Below are 12,738 nucleotides of genomic sequence, written 5' to 3' on the forward strand. Positions count from 1 at the left end.
CCTCATGGTTAATCGATGAGCAACAACAAAACAACTTGACATTTAACTTTTTCCTCTTATCTGGTGCTATATTCGGCAAAAACAAAGAGTTGAAGAGTGACTGCCTTTAAAAAGCAACAAATCCCTTTGAAAATTGCCTATGTGGCATCGATATGAGTCAGAAACAGTTATTCTAGTGTCAGAATTAACTACAAAGTGTAAATAGGATAATTTTGGTCATAAAGTCAGACTCATCTAAAACGGAGTTTGGAACATCCATGTGTCACAACGGGTAAATGAAAGTTGGGTTTTGATATGACGATGTCCATTTGCCCACTAACATGGGGTGAACAGCTGTAGTGATTTCTCCCTATCCAATAGCATAAACAGACTGTTTATATGACAACAAGTCACACATTTCTTTACTTGAGAAATACCTTAGTTGGATGTAAAATTGCGCAACTAAAACATCCTCGGCAAAACTGTCAAATTTTACTACAGATTTCTTGAGTTATCTAAGATTCATTCTGGGGATTTTGAGGAAGTGAAATAGGCTTCCGCGTCTACAGTGTCTCATAACCAAATGTGGAATCGGTCAGGGAACACACCAAGACTGAAATCTCGTTTTTCTAATGAGCAACAGAAAAACACACATGCCAATCGGCGTGTTCAGTGGCTCTTTAAAGCAGGAGTCAAATACTTAACCCCCATGTAGTTAAATTAATTGACATGGACTAGTATGAGATATCAGTTTGTGCCCAATTCAGACTTGAGAATAGTTGACTTAACAATGGACTTAAGTCACAAAATGTTGTCTTAGGGCTCTATTAAATCTGTATTGCTGAAGCGCTACAGATTGTGCGATAGAAATGTAAAGGTAATTTCTGATTGAGCCCACATAATGAGCGTTTACCGTGAATGCAGTCTCCACTAATGTGGTAACATTGCCTTTAAATTTCAATCACGCTGTAAAGCTGAACTTATGCGATACGTATTGAATAGCCCTTAAATCCATGTTTTATTGACTTAAATCCATGTTAAGTCTACTTATCTCAAGTCTGAATCAGGCCCTTTGTGAACAAGATACTTCTGCTCCAAAGATTATAGGACTTTTATCCCTTTGCCAATTGTATGTACCAGTGCAACCGTTGTAGGCCTACCTGTTATTTTGAAGAAGAGAATACAGAAAAATATCTTTAAAAATCTAAAACAGAAATTAAGCTAAATATGTCTATGAAAAGTGTAGGTAAAGACAATTTCATGTTTTTAGCTTTCTTTTATACTTCTCTGAAAATAGCAGATGTGAACTATGAACAGGTGCAAATGTGACAGATATACAGTACATGGACCTTTTATATAATCAACATTTATTATGAAAGTATAGACTTCACTTGTGTGACTAGCCATTGATACAGTATGTTCATGACCAGTACACAGTGAGGGTCACCCAGACCAGGATGTGGACTATTGAAGTGAAAATTACAGTGTTTTAACAACTTTCCAGATATGAAACAAACAGAAAATCATTATATCAGTCAAAAGTATCAAATTCCCAGTTTATGCTACAAAACCAACTTTGTGAGGTTTTAAAAAAAGGTTATATTTGACTAAAAATTCTGTGATGTGGAGTAAGGCATTGTTGGCAGAATAGATGGATGCAGTTCAATGCATTATTAATATAGAGAATTATGTGTGCTTGCAAAGCAAAGCACAACTCTAGATTTCTTACAGTCTTATTATTATTAATATTATTATTCCATTTATTCCGCCCGCTCTAGAGCTTAAAAGATTTAAGCTATTAACGCAAAACCAATTTCCAAATGTCAAGACTGCCCTAACTCGGATTGCTTGAGAAAATATATTTGATAGCATTTATACTTTTGGAACTAAAACAATATTTAAATGAGCTCCCAATGTATTTCAATGGCAAAAGAAAAGGCCCATAGACTTGAATGGTAATTTTAAAAAAAACATTCTAGACCTACTTTATCTCCTCCTACACCGTTTAAGCTATCAACACCAAACCAACATTGAGATGTTCAGACTGGTCCAACTTATATGGCTTGTCAAAGGATATTTGATACTATGCATACTTTTGGAACTATAACCATTTTAAATGTGTATAAATTAACATGGGTTTGAATGAGAACTAGGCTATCCTAACTTCAAATTCTTAAAAACGTTTATCAACTATAACTATATAAAATTGCCTATATTTGCATGATATAACTCATCAACAGTAACTCTTTAACCGTTCAAGCTAGAGACACCAAACCAAATTCCTCATGTTCAGGCTATCCTAACTTCACATTCTTAAAAACATTTCTAAACTATAAATAGTGGTAATTTGCCTACATTAGCATAAAACTTAATGGATTCAATGCCAAAACACAGTGGCAGGGGTTAGAACCTAAATCATTTTCCAATTGTTTCGTTCTGAACAGAACCTTCATTTTCTTTTGTTCCGTTCTACTGTTCAGACCACAAAATAAAAGTTCTGAACCGGTTCGAACCCATAAAAGTAACGGTTCATAGCGTTACTTTCAGTTCCTTTTTTAATTTTTAAATTTTACATTTAGCTCCACATTAAATTACTTCACCAATGGATAGAGCAGCTTGCTATGGAGTGGGCAAGCTACTGTATGTACATGCATTGGACGGACAACTGTAGTGTAGGGTGCGACATGCAACAGAAATGTTGTGGGTGAGGAGAGCGCTGGGCATGAAGCGCTGGCCATCTTGTTGTTATGACATGCATTATCTGAATTAGGCCCACAGAATTATACCTACAGAGGAGCGGCTTCTATGAAGGAACTTTGAATGTCTTTGATCTTCAGAAAGTTGGCTTAACTAACGTTGGACCAGAGCTATCCCTTGATCATGGCTCTCAGTTACATTGCATTACACATACAGTGAGGGAAAAAGGTATTTGATCCCCTGCTGATTTTATACGTTTGCCCACTGACAAAAAAATGATCAGTCTATAATTTTAATGGTAGGTTTATTTGAACAGTGAGAGACAGAATAACAACAAAAAAATCCAGAAAAAAACGCATGTCAAAAATGTTATAAATTGATTTGCATTTTAATGAGGGAAATAAGTATTTGACCCCTCTGCAAAACATGACTTAGTACTTGGTGGCAAAACCCTTGTTGGTAATCACAGAGGTCAGACGTTTCTTGTAGTTGGCCACCAGGTTTGCACACATCTCAGGAGGGATTTTGTTCCACTCCTCTTTGCAGATCTTCTCCAAGTCATTAAGGTTTCGAGGCTGACGTTTGGCAACTCGAACCTTCAGCTCCCTCCACAGATTTTCTATGGGATTAAGGTCTGGAGACTGGCTAGCCTACTCCAGGACCTTCATGTGCTTCTTCTTGAGCCACTCCTTTGTTGCCTTGGCCGTGTGTTTTGGGTCATTGTCATGCTGGAATACCCATCCACGACCCATTTTCAATGCCCTGGCTGAGGGAAGGAGGTTCTCACCCAAGATTTGACGGTACATGGCCCCATCCATGTACATACCACCTAGAGTTTTCTAGAGCTTGACCAGAGCTAGCAAACAAGCTAGCTAGCTAACAAACTTGTGTGTGCAGAGCAGCACCAGAATTAAAATAAAAACACATCTTACCTTTTTGTAATTAATAAATCCAATGTGAAACATGATAACTATATTATCCTTAACTAGCATTGAAAAAGTTAATCCATTGTTCTCTAATAAAAAAATCTCTCTCCCTAATTTCTGAATCACGCCTGTAACGTCAGTAGCTACAGTAGACTATGCATGCTCTGGGGGGAGGGGCAGGTAGCCTACACACACACACTGGCAAAGATTTTCAGCTGGCAGGCAGGCAGGCAGGCAGACACTGGAATACGTGACAGTGAGGGTTTTGCATAGGCACTTTGTTGTGTTTTTTGGGGGACTGGAAAAAAATGCTGGAACGTTATTAACCGGTTCCGATGCTTTTAAAATAACGGTTCTGTTCCAAAACAGTATAGATCACCTTCGTTCTTGGTTCTGGTTCTGTTCCCTGAACTGGTTCCAACCCCTGCACAGTGCTGGGAGGATATCATGTCATTGGAAGAGCGGGTGAGTGGCCACAGCTGGAGATGTAGGTCTCATTTGGTTAGCTAGCAATAAATGTGAATCAGTTTGCTAGCTAGCTATGCTGAACTTGAATGACTTATCCACAGTTAGCATATCTCAAATGTATTTGGCATCGATCAGATGGGCGGGGCAGGCAGACAAGTTCCCATTCAGTTGTTAAAACGTGGGTTGGGATAAGCATGCATTGGCAGGCAAGCTGCAGAAGGGCGAGCAGGCTACTATTCCCCATCGTTTATCAGTGCAATTTTGACGGCCAACTACAAGCTGAAAAAGTTTGAGAGGGTTTATCTACTGTTCCCTCGTTAGATTTGAGCTCATCTCGCTCTGGCTAACATTAATTGTTGATCTTTTTGTTGTTGATGTGCATAGGCAACTGAGGGAGAGATAGCCTACCTGTTCATGGTTGCTTGATCAATAGGACTGTAAAGTTCTTAAATGTAAGAGGACTCCTGTGGGATTTACATATTTGCAGAAATCCATTCAGGTGTATTATGATATAATGATCTAATGTCGCGCTGTTGCTACTGCCTGTAAACACACAGTCCAGTTCAAAGTGAATGATGGCAGGCCCATGTGGCAAATGGCTTATTTGCATATAGGCCTACTGTAGCTCTGATTGGCTATAGTGCACTGGTCTGTGTAGAGTCCGGTCCTGGACAAGACTGACACGTTTTTATTAGGTTTTATTTACTGCAGTGTCTATTAAATGTCCAAACGAACGGCCACTTTTCCACTCTATATTGCTATAGAATTTTCTCTACTCTATGTCATTCCCAAACATTCAATGAAAGTATGAAAATGACCATATCTAAGTGCTCGCTTATCAGACTCTTTTTTTTTTAAGGCGTTATATTCTTCCTGGGGGTGTATATGAATAGATTTTAATAGGATTTCATGTTGCTAAAAGGCTGTCAGTTCCACTTTAACTGCTCCATTTCCTCCTAGTGATGCTGTGATGCATAATGACCACTACCATTGAATTAGGAATCGAATACTAGAATGGACATCAACCTTCTTATGATGGGATAAAAGTCAGCCATTTTGGTCAGGGAGTTTGTCAACCATGGTTTGCCAGTGCTGTAATAAGATAGTGTAAAATAACAGAATTGAATAATTTATCTGCACTGTATGTTTGTTAGCTAGCTAGCCAGCCAGTTTTAGAGGAATGATTCCATAAATTGTTTTTATTAACTGCCAAATTGCCAACATTCCATTCAAACAATTCAGTCAATCCATAGCCATACACTGGCTGAAATCAGTTGATCGGACTTAAACAAGTTGTAAATGCAACAAGTAACCTACTGATATTGTATCATATAATAGCACTTACAGCTTTCCAATAAAACATTTTTTCTTTTACATTTATGGTCTGTTTACATATATTTTAGAGGCTATTTATACAGAAAATGTGTATAAAACCCATATAAACTGTATTTATAATTATATGACAATATTTTAGGTTACCAATCATTCTATTAAACATCTGATATATCACATTTCTTACTTGTATTTTTCTGCATAAGTAAAACCAGGATTATACCTGTACTGCCATTCATTCCATAGACTGGTTTGGATTTCTCCCTGACCAATATGGCTGCCATTTTCACCCAATTCTGGAACTTTGAAGGTTTATGACATAGTCCCTCTACTAATTTAAGAGGATCTCTATGACCACTACCACAATCCCTCACAGCCTGGGATGCGGTCAGGGCCTTTGGTCAGACGGATGGTCGTAATGTGGTCTGACTGACTTTACACGGTCAATAGTAAGACCCCCCAGGTCTAGTCCTCGATTCTAGACTACAGTTGGTCAAAGCCATTGGCCTGTACTGCTGGTTTATACTAATGTGGAGTGTAAGTGATCCCATTAAAACACTTAGAGCTTTCTAATAAGCACAAGGTGAGCTGACCTGACCTCTGACCTCTGCTCTCACAGGACCTATGTGACCTTAACCTCCTGTCACCCCTCTAAAATCATTCCTCCATTTCCCCATCCCCCCCATATCCTCTTATTCTGTTATGTCATCTGAGTTCTCTCCTCTCCTCTGTAACCATTAAGCTTTAGCTCAATGAGGTAGAATTGATGCCGTTTAGGAGATCAGAAGGCCAGCCCAGTACCAAGGGACTTTCATGTATTGTGCCTGGTCCATCGGCCGATCAGACACCAGGATGTGGGGTTAAGCCAGACCTCCGACAGCCCAGGAACGGTAAAGTCAGGAGAGCTAAGTCATTCAAGGCCTGATGAGAGAGGAGAGGTGGAAGAGGGTTCAGTCAACTGTTTCAATGGGCATGCATGCCCAAATAAACTCACAAGCGTGTGCTATTTAATGGAATGCCATGCACTTGAAAGTGCTATGCTTGAAAGTGCTGTGATTCTGAAGAAACTTCTAAATGCATCATATTGTATTTTCCTCTAATTCTCACTCACACATTTAGGTGCATGAGGTGTAATCTAAAAAGGGTGATGATAAAACTCCTTCTTACATTTAACCAAAAGGAATCCTCTTGGAGCCCCCTTGTACTTGGACAATAGACAGAAGGGTGGAGGGAGGAGGAGAGAGAGGGAAGGGGCTTCCATCGGTATGTGACCTCTGGTCTGCAAGGCCTGATAAGAGACTTCAGGTCAACAGGGACATAAAGGAGAGGAGAGAGGCTACTCAGACACTCCACACTGCAGAATGGAGAGGCTCTACACTGCAGAGGGGAATGTTGAATCCTTCTCTCAGCTGGGAGCTCAATGATGTAGAGGAATGACATTAACTTTTCAATTTGTCATAGCATTTGCTGGCTGGCTTTGATGGCTTTAGACAGCAGCATACCACCCTGCATCCCACTGCAGCTGCATCCCACTGAAGCTAAGCTGGGTTGGTCCTGATCGGTCCCTGGATGGGAGACCAGATGCTGCTGGAAGTGGAGTTGGAGGGCCAGTAGAAGGCGCTCTTTCCTCTCTTCTAAGGAGAGATCCCAATGCCCCAGGACAGTGATTGGGGACATTGCCCTGTGTAGGGTGCCGTCTTTCGGATGGGATGTTAAACGGGTGTTCTGACTGTGTGGTCACATGGCTCTTATCGCAAGAGTAGGGGTGTTAACGTGGCCTCCTAATCATCCCCAGCTTCCAATTGGCTCATTCAACCCCTCTCCTCCCCCCTGTAACTATTCCCCAGGTTGTTGCTGTAAATGAGAATGTGTTCTCAGTCAACTTAACTGGTAAAATAAGAGTTAAAAAAAATACAAATAACTAAGTGAAACTCAAAATATGTGTTTTCAAGAAGATTCTCCCGCAAGGATTTCCTTGGGGAGAGTTTGGGAAAACGAGCTGGTCTCCCATCACAAAATGAAAAAGGTGACATGTAGAAGGGATTGTGTTTGTGTCTGCTTTCCATTTCTGTGACGACAGGATGAAGAGATAAAGCTCCTGCACGCACGCACACACACACATGAAACCGAAGTCAGTTTGCTGCTAATGTAGCACATGGGAATGTGTGAAACTTACAGTGAGGGAAAAAAGTATTTGATCCCCTGCTGATTTTGTACGTTTGCCCACTAACAAAGACATGATCAGTCTATAATTTTAATGGTAGGTTTATTTGAACAGTGAGAGACAGAATAACAACAAAAACATCCAGAAAAACGCATGTCAAAAATGTTATAAATTGATTTGCATTTTAATGAGGGAAATAAGTATTTGACCCCCTCTCAATCAGAAAGATTTATGGCTCCCAGGTGTCTTTTATACAGGTAACGAGCTGAGTGTCACGGTTTCGGCCGAGGCTGCTCCTTCTCCTTGTTCGGGCAGGCTTCGGCGGTCGTCGTCTCCGGAGTACTAGCTGCCACCGTTCTATGTTTCTATGTTTGATTAGTTTTGTCTGGTGGCTACACCTGTTCATTGTTAGTGTTCATTATGCGTCCTATTTAGTTCTCTTGTGTTTGGTCAGGTGTTGTGTGTAATTGTTCGATGTCACGTGTAGTAGTTGGTTCGCTGTTCTGTGCTCTCTGTATTTCGTTTTGTTTGAGAGAGTCCTGCACGTTGTGCGCATTTACTTTGGTTCTTACCAGTGTGCGTATGTTTCGCCTGTGGCCTGTTGCCGTGTTTGGCTTGTATTTTCGGACTTCACTAAAGACATCTGTTTCGAATCTCTGTGTGTCCTGCGTGTGATTCCACGTTACCTCTACACTCAACCCTGACAGAATTACACACCATCTCTATGGAATCAGCAGGAGCACTCGCACCCACAGAGATTATCGAGGAGCGCCTTCGTGGACAGGAGGACAGGATCAACCAAATCGGGCACGCCCTGGACCAAGTGATGAACACCCTCCATCGATGGGAGACCAGCGGGGTACCCACACCCCCACCATCGGTCAGCCCGCCTGTCCAACTTCCGGAACCCAGTGGGATTCGGCTCTCGCTCCCGAGGGCGTACGACGGCACCGCTGCCGGGTGTCAGGGGTTCCTGTTGCAAGTTGAACTCTACCTCGCCACCGTACACCCGGGCGCCCTCGGACACGAGAGCGTTTCCGCCCTCATCTCCTGTCTCACCGGCAAGGCGTTGGAGTGGGCCAACGCCGAATGGAGGAGAATAGACGCCGCTACTATCACCTATGCAGAGTTCTCCCGCCGCTTCCGTGCTGTGTTTGACCATCCACCGGAGGGGAAGGCGGCGGGGGAGCGTCTATTCTACCTCCGGCAGGGGATGAGGAGCGCTCAGGAGTTTGCACTGGAGTTCGGACTCTAGCGGCAGATGCGGGGTGGAATGAGCGGGCACTCATAGACCACTTCCGCTGCAGCCTCCGGGAGGACGTCCGCAGAGAGTTGGCGTGCAGGGATACCACGCTTTCATTTGACCAATTGGTTGACATGGCCATTCGGCTGGACACCCTGCTCGCTACCCGCGGGCGTCCCAGGTGGGGGTCGCCCATTCCACCCTCCAGCACCTCCGAGCCGAGCCCTATGGAGCTCGGAGGTGCTGGCGCTAGAGGAAGGAGAAGAAGGAGCCCGAGGGGGGCCGCCCCTGCACCAACTGTGGCCGTGGAGGGCACACCGCGGCTAGGTGCTGGGGAGGGTCTCCTGGTGGAGGAGAAGGCAGGCCACATATTGGGGAGTCCTCCCAGGTGAGTAGGCGCCCCACTTACCCAGAGCTTTCTGTCATACACATAACCATACCTGTTTGTTTTCCACAGGTTGCACCTCGTTCCCAGCATAAGGCGCTAGTAGATTCAGGCGCAGCTGGGAATTTTGTAGATCGCAAATTCTGTGTAGAGTTAGGGATTCCCCTCCTTCCGGTAAATAATCCTTTCCCTGTACATGCCCTAGATAGTCGTCCGTTAGGATCCGGGTTAATTAGGGAGGTCACAGTGCCACTTAGGATGGAGACGCAGGGGGTCATGAGGAGACGATTCAGCTCTATCTGATCGACTCTCCCTGCGTATCCGGTGGTGCTGGGGCTTCCCTGGTTGATTACCCATGATCCTACTATTTCGTGGGCGAGAGAGGGCTCTTAAGGGGTGGTCTGCTCAGTGTGAGGGGCTATGTCTGGGTGTTTCCGTAGGGGCGACCTCGGTGGAGAGTCCGAACCAAATGCCCGCATTGCACATTCCCCCCGAGTATGAGGATTTGGCACTCGTGTTTAGCAAGACGAGAGCGGCACGGTTGCCACCTCATAGACAGGGGGATTGTGCGATAGACCTCCAGGCAGGAGCTGCGCTCCCGCGGAGCCATGTGTATCCTTTGTCACAGGAGGAGAAGAGGGCAATGGAGACATACATTGCCGAGTCTCTGAGACAGGGATACATACGGCCCTCCACTTCACCTGCGTCCTCAAGCTTCTTTTTGTGAAGAAAAAGGATGGAGGTTTGCGCCCGTGTATTGATTACCGCGGTCTCAATCAGATTACTGTGAAATATAGTTATCCACTCCCGCTGATTGCGACTATGACGGAGTCATTACACGGGGCACGGTTCTTCACAAAATTGGACCTCAGGAGCGCATATAACTTGGTGCGCATTAGAGAGGGCGATGAATGGAAGACAGCATTTAGTACTACCTCCGGTCATTACGAGTATCTCGTCATGCCATACGGGTTAATGAATGCTCCATCAGTCTTCCAATCCTTTGTAGATGAGATTTTCCGGGACATGCAGGGGCAGGGAGTAGTCGTGTACATAGACGATATTCTGGTGTACAGTTCTACCCGGGCCGAACATGCAGCCCTGGTGCGCCCGAGTATTGAGGAGGCTGTTGGAGCATGACCTGTATGTCAAAGCCGAGAAATGTCTGTTCTTCCAGGAGTCGGTCTCCTTTTTGGGTTATCAGTTGTCTGCGTCAGGGGTGAGGATGGAGGTTGACCGTAGGTCAGCCGTGCGTAATTGGCAAACCCCAACCACGGTTAAAGAGGTGCAGCAGTTCTTGGGTTTTGCGAATTACTACCGGAGGTTTATCCGGGGTTTTGGACAGGTGGCAGCTCCCATAACGTCCCTTCTGAAGGGGGTCCGGTGCGCTTGCGGTGGTCAGCTGAGGCGGACAGGGCTTTTGGGAGACTGAAGGACCTGTTTACCTCGGCTCCAGTGCTGGCGCACCCGGATCCCGCTTTACCATTCCAAGTGGAAGTGTACGCGTCTGAAGCCGGTATCGGGGCTGTTCTCTCACAACGGTCCGGCACACCACCTAAACTCCACCCCTGTGCTTTTTATTCGAAAAAACTCAGTCCGGCGGAGCGTAATTATGACGTAGGGGACAGGGAGCTGTTAGCCGTGGTACAAGCCCTAAAGGTGTGGAGGCATTGGCTTGAGGGGGCTCAACACCCTTTTCTCATTCTGACTGACCACCGTAACCTGGAATACATTCGGGCAGCTAGGAGACTGAATCCTCGCCAGGCTCGGTGGACTATGTTTCTAGCCCGGTTCGTGTTTAAGATCACTTACATCCCTGGGTCCCAGAACGGGAAGGCAGATGCCCTGTCTCGGCGGTATGACACGGAGGAGAGGTCCGTTGAGCCCACTCCCATACTACCTAAGTCTTGTCTGGTTGCACTGGTGGTATGGGAGGTCGATACGGAGATCGAGCGGGCATTACGCACCGACCCTAGCCCTCCACAGTGTCCGGTGGGTCGGACGTACGTCCCCGCCGAGGTCCGGGATCGGCTCATTTATTGGGCTCACACGTCACCCTCCTCTGGGCATCCAGGTATTGGCCGGACAGTGCACTGCCTTAGCACAAAGTACTGGTGGCCAACGTTAGCCAGGGATGTGAGGATTTATGTCTCCTCCTGCTCGGTGTGTGCCCAGTGTAAGGCGCCCAGACACTTGCCCAGGGGTAAGTTACAACCCCTGCCCGTTCCACAACGACCCTGGTCTCACCTCTCGGTGGATTTTGTTACAGACCTTCCCTCCTCACAAGGGAATACCACCATCCTGGTCGTTGTGGATCGGTTCTCAAAGGCCTGTCGTCTCCTTCCCATGCCGGGTCTTCCTACTGCCCTACAGACCGCTGAGGCTCTATTTACCCACGTCTTCCGGCATTACGGGGTACCCGAGGATATAGTGTCTGATTGAGGCCCCCAGTTTACCTCCAGAGTCTGGAGAGCGTTTATGGAACGGTTGGGGGTTTCGGTGAGCCTTACCTCGGGTTACCACCCGGAGAGTAATGGGCAGGTCGAACATGTCAACCAGGATGTGGGTAGGTTTCTGAGGTCATATTGCCAGGGCCGGCCGGAGGAGTGGGCGAGATATGTTCCCTGGGCCGAGATGGCACAGAACTCTCTCCGCCACTCCTCCACTAAACTAACCCCTTTCCAGTGTGTGTTAGGGTACCAGCCAGTTCTGGCACCTTGGCATGAGAGCCAGATCGAGGCCCCTGCGGTGGATGAGTGGGTGCGGCGCTCGGAGGAGACGTGGAACGCTGCACACATCCATCTGCAGCGAGCCATCCGTCGACAGAAGACGAGCGCCGATCTCCACCGCAGTGAGGGGCCAGTGTACGCACCTGGAGATCGAGTCTGGCTCTCAACCAGAAACCTGCCCCTCCGCCTGCCCTGCCGGCAGCTGGGTCGGCGGTTTGTGGGGCCTTTTAAAGTCCTGAGGAGATTGAACGAGGTGTGTTACAGGCTACAACTGCCCATTGATTACAAGAATATTAACCCCTCGTTCCATGTGTCTCTCCTCAGGCCGGTGGTAGCTGGTCCACTCCAGGACTATGAGATAGAAGAGACTCCTCCGCCCCGTTGGACATCGAGGGGGCTCCGGCGTACACTGTTCGGTCCATCCTAGATTCGAGACGCCGGATGGGGGGTCTCCAATATCTCGTGGAGTGGGAGGGGTACGGCCCGGAGGAGCGGTGCTGGGTGCCGAGGAGGGACATCCTAGACCCGTCTCTTCTGACCGAGTTCCATCGTGGTCATCCTACGCGCCCTGCTCCGCGTCCTCCTGGTCGTCCCCGAGGCCGGGTCGGCGCACGGCTGGAGCCGCGCGTCAAGGGGGTACTGTCACGGTTTCGGGCCGAGGCTGCTCCTTCTCCTTGTTTGGGCAGGCTTCGGGCGGTCGCTGCCTCCGGAGTACTAGCTGCCACCGTTCTATGTTTCTATGTTTGATTAGTTTTGTCTGGTGGCTACACCTGTTCATTGTTAGTGTTCATTATGCGTCCTATTTAGTTCTCTTG

Source organism: Coregonus clupeaformis, unplaced genomic scaffold, assembly GCF_020615455.1.
Source record: "Coregonus clupeaformis isolate EN_2021a unplaced genomic scaffold, ASM2061545v1 scaf0091, whole genome shotgun sequence".
Taxonomy (NCBI): domain Eukaryota; kingdom Metazoa; phylum Chordata; class Actinopteri; order Salmoniformes; family Salmonidae; genus Coregonus; species Coregonus clupeaformis.